This window comes from Nematolebias whitei, chromosome 2 (assembly GCF_014905685.2).
Source record: "Nematolebias whitei isolate Nwh7 chromosome 2, NemWhi1, whole genome shotgun sequence".
Classification (NCBI taxonomy): domain Eukaryota; kingdom Metazoa; phylum Chordata; class Actinopteri; order Cyprinodontiformes; family Rivulidae; genus Nematolebias; species Nematolebias whitei.
The window spans coordinates 47603007-47607061 of NC_056499.1; the positions used below are offsets into that span (position 1 = coordinate 47603007).

General features: G+C 42.0%; 2 protein-coding genes across 3 annotated transcripts in view; one reads left to right on the forward strand and one right to left on the reverse strand.

The window, feature by feature from the left end:
* The window catches only part of aph1b (APH1B gamma secretase subunit), a 442239-nt gene that overhangs the window by 396309 nt on the left and 41875 nt on the right, over window positions 1-4055 (forward strand). The window lies entirely within an intron of this gene.
* The window catches only part of LOC119424536 (lymphocyte-specific protein 1), a 58003-nt gene that overhangs the window by 53661 nt on the left and 287 nt on the right, over window positions 1-4055 (reverse strand). The gene's annotated exons all lie outside the window — the stretch shown is intronic.

Consider the following 4055-nt stretch of genomic DNA (forward strand, 5'->3'; position numbering starts at 1 on the left):
GTCATGTTATTAGTTTGGTCCTGTTAGCAGTGTGGCCCTGTTAGCAGTGTGGTCCTGTTAGCAGCATGGTCCTGTTAGCAGTGTGGTTCTGTTAGCAGTGTGGTCCAGTTAGCATTGTGGTAGGGTCGGCTTGGGTTTCCTGAGCTGTCCCATAGTTATGCTGCTATAGGCTTAGACTGTTAGAGGACAAACTGACCACAATTTTCACTCTACTACTGTCTTTACTTACTCTGCTCAACCTGTTTTGTATTTGTAATTATTTTTCTATCCTTAACATGTGTTTTATTTTTTTTGTCTTTCAAATACACCTGGACCTACCATTCTATGTTCATCTGTCTCTCCTTCCTGTCCTCTCAACCAGCCGGTCAAAGCAGATGGCCGCTTGTCCTGAGCCTGGTTCTGCTGGAGGTTTCTTCCTTTTAAAAAGGGAGTTTTTTCTTTCCACTGTTGCCACTGTGCTTGCTCAGGATGGGAGACTGCAACGAAGCCAAGATTCAACTTGTCTGCTGGATTCCTTAGATAGAGAACTTTACTAATTGACTTTTATGTGAATGTTCCTGTAAAGTGCACAGAGACAACTTTTTTGTGATTTGGCGCTAAATAAACTGAATTGAATCGAAATTGGTCCTGTTTGCGGTGTGGTCCTGTTAGCAGTGGGGTCCTGTTAGCAGTGGGGTCCTGTTAGCAGTGGGGTCCTGTTAGCAGTGTGGTCCAGTTAGCAATGTGGTCCTGTTAGCAGTGTGGTCCTGTTAGCAATGTGGTCCTGTTAGCAGTGCGGTCCTGTTTGGAGTGTGGTCCTGTTAGCAATGTGGTCCTGTTAGCAGTGGGGTCCTGTTAGCAGTGTGGTCCAGTTAGCAATGTGGTCCTGTTAGCAGTGTGGTCCTGTTAGCAATGTGTCCTGTTAGCAGTGAGGTCTTGTTAGCAGCATGGTCTTGTTAGCAGCATGGTCCTGTTAGCATCATGGTCTTGTTAGCAGCATGATGACAATAATGAAAGTGGCAGCGGACGATAACTGCTCTCCAGAAACGGGTCCAGCAGACACAGAACATTCAAAGTTCCCCGCGGAACTGAATTGTTTCATAGAGTTCGGTCCGTGCAAGCAGATAGAGGATCATGGATACTGCCGCCATGACAGGCCGGAGCCTGAGTCCAAGGTGGAATAGGGGCCAGAGAGTGATGAGAATTTCTGCTTGATTCTCCAAATTAAGATCAGTGATTGCTGTCTGCTACAGGTAAGACACTCACTGCCCAAATTACCCCACCAAAAACAAAACAAACAAAAGCCCTAACCTTTGAATAGTTTTTTTTCTTTCAAATTTTTAATCTATCTATAAAAAAGAAGAGCACAAAAAATATTATTTTTTTTCTCTCAGTTCACTTGATAATAAAACAAATGTCTGTAATTTAGGGTTTGTCTGTTTTTTTTTTTTTTCTTTGATTGTTTGATTTAGAACAATGGCATCATTATGTTCACATTGTTATGTTTTGCACATTTAAAAATATGCATGGTAAAAAAATGAAACCAAAGTGTTTTGAGTTTCCCTCACCATTTGAGTAAGGTTCTTCTGTGAGCACCTCGATGGACAGTGTTTGCAAAGTTTAGAAACTCCAGTCTTTGTTACAAAGTATTTGCAACATTGATAACAAGCATTATTCAACGCTGAGGTCATAGTTAGTGATAGCGCTGGCCTGGATCTTACATGTGCTTCTGATTATCTGCTAATGTGAAACACATCATTAGAAAACATCTTTGTAAAAATATTAAAATCACCACAGTTTGCACAAGCGTCACCACTAACTCTAAACTCTGTGTCGTAACTACTTACACGTTTTCCCTCAAATGTGCCAAAGTGTAAAATAGATGTTCTCATTTGTTTTATTAGAGCTTGTTCTGGTTTATCCAAAAAAGTTCAATCTGGTCCTCTGGAAATTCAAAAAAACAAAAAACAAAACAAAGCAAAAAAATATAGAAACGTTTCGTCTCTCATCCGAGAGACTTCCTCAGTCTGAGGAGCTGTATTCAGCTCAGTCTCTTAAATAGCACCTTCTCAGAGTGGATCAACCAATTTGCTGCTAACAACCAAAACCAGCTGATCACATGCTCAAGAAGGACCATCAGCCTAACAATGGATCATTAGCACACTGATGGCTGTTTACTATTCACAGGGAGGGTTCCTCCGGGTTCAACTGTCCCCCTCTTACAATGCTGTGATTGCTAGTATCACTCAGCCCTCTGTGAACAGTAAACAGCCATCAGTGTGCTAATGATCCATTGTTAGACTGATGGTCCTTCTTGATCACGTGATCAGCTGGTTTTGGTTGTTAGCAGCAAACTGGTTGATCCACTCTGAGAAGGTGCTATTTAAGGGACTGAGCTGAATACAGCACCTCAGACTGAGGAAGTCTCTCAGATGAAAGAGGAAACGTTTCTATATTTTTTTGCTTTGTTTTTTGTTTTTTTGAATGTCCAGAGGACCAGATTGAACTTTTTTGGATTTTCTACCTGGATTATTGAGCATGCATCAGGATATGTTGTTCTGGTTTAGTTTATCGGTTTACCACTTGTTTTGTACAATTAATTTTGTTAAGTTTTAAAGTTATCTCAGTGTAAATGAGGTAGAGAAGAGTTGAGGAACCCACAAACTTCAAACTCCCACACAAAATCTCATAAATTATTAATTGTTGTTTGTCCTTAAACGTGACCTACCCTCTCTTTTGTATGCTGATATAAAAGGCCTGCATATAATTAGTTAAATATTTGATAACGTGTTGGATGTCCTGTAGGACCACACACACCTGTTTATCGCTCTGGATCTGAAAGTCTCACAGTATGTATCATGTGCTGGACTGTGTCGGGGCGTCACTGCACAGTCTGCACCTTGGGTTTGGCCTGGTAGACCCCAGTCTCTACTGCTTTTGAGCTGAGGTTCTGTTCTGGTGCTGCCATGATCAGAGCCTCTGTGCCGTCCTTCAGTCCGGCCCTCTACAGCTACTGGTAGGATTTGTTGATATCAGCCACTTCCTCAATTTTCCAGTGGTACATGCCGTGCAGGTGCTTATCTTTCCATGATGGTTCCTCTTGCTCCTCCTTGTCCACACTGGTTTTCTGCTGCTGCCTGAACTCATCAGTTCATCATGGAGGGCTTTCCTCCTGATGTACTCCAGGATCTGTTTCATCCTGTATTGGTACCTATACGCTGATAGTGGGAATGATGGGACATCCCCCTTGACCTGTCATCCTAGATGCCACTTATCAGAGCATCGTTGTCAGTCTGCAGGTGTGGTAGCAGAGTCCTCGCTCAAATGTTGGAACACTGACTCCAAAGTTGTTTCTGGTTCAATCTGGATGATGGGTATCCAAGTTTCCATAGATCCTACAACCTTCCCATCTAACCCCTCTTTCTAAGCTTGCTCGCACAGTAGCGTTCCAAAGTGTTAGGTTCTCTGCCCTTGTCCACGCACGTCTTGCTCCAGCAGTCCATTTCTCATCAGAATGTTCTGGTTCTTCAACAGCTAACACAGACTTTACTGATTCAGAGGAAGTCTGAGCCTGCAAGGACTCAATGTGTTGTCTCTCCTTCATAATGTGACTGAGGTTGGAGGTTGGCACCAGAATTTGAATCCTGAACTGAATATTTCTGCCACAAAGTCAGGTGACTTAACCACTGTGCCATACTGACATCCCCCCCCCCCCCAATAATTAAGATAAACTTTGCATTATAGAGTGGCCTTTTGTTGTGGCCAGCCTAAGGCACACCTGTACAATAGTCCTGCTGTCTAATTAGCATCTTCATATGCCACACCTGTGAGGTGGGTGGATCATCTCAGCAAAGGAGAAGTGCTCACTAACACAGATTTACATTTGTGAACAATATTTGAAGGAAAAGGCCTTTTGTGTACGCAGAAAAAGTCTTAGATCTTTGAGTTCAGCTCATGAAAAATGGGAGTAAAAGCAAAAGTGTTGCTTTGATACATTTTTCTGTGTGTGTGTGTGTGTGTGTGTGTGTGTATATATATATATATATATATATATATATATATATATATATATATAT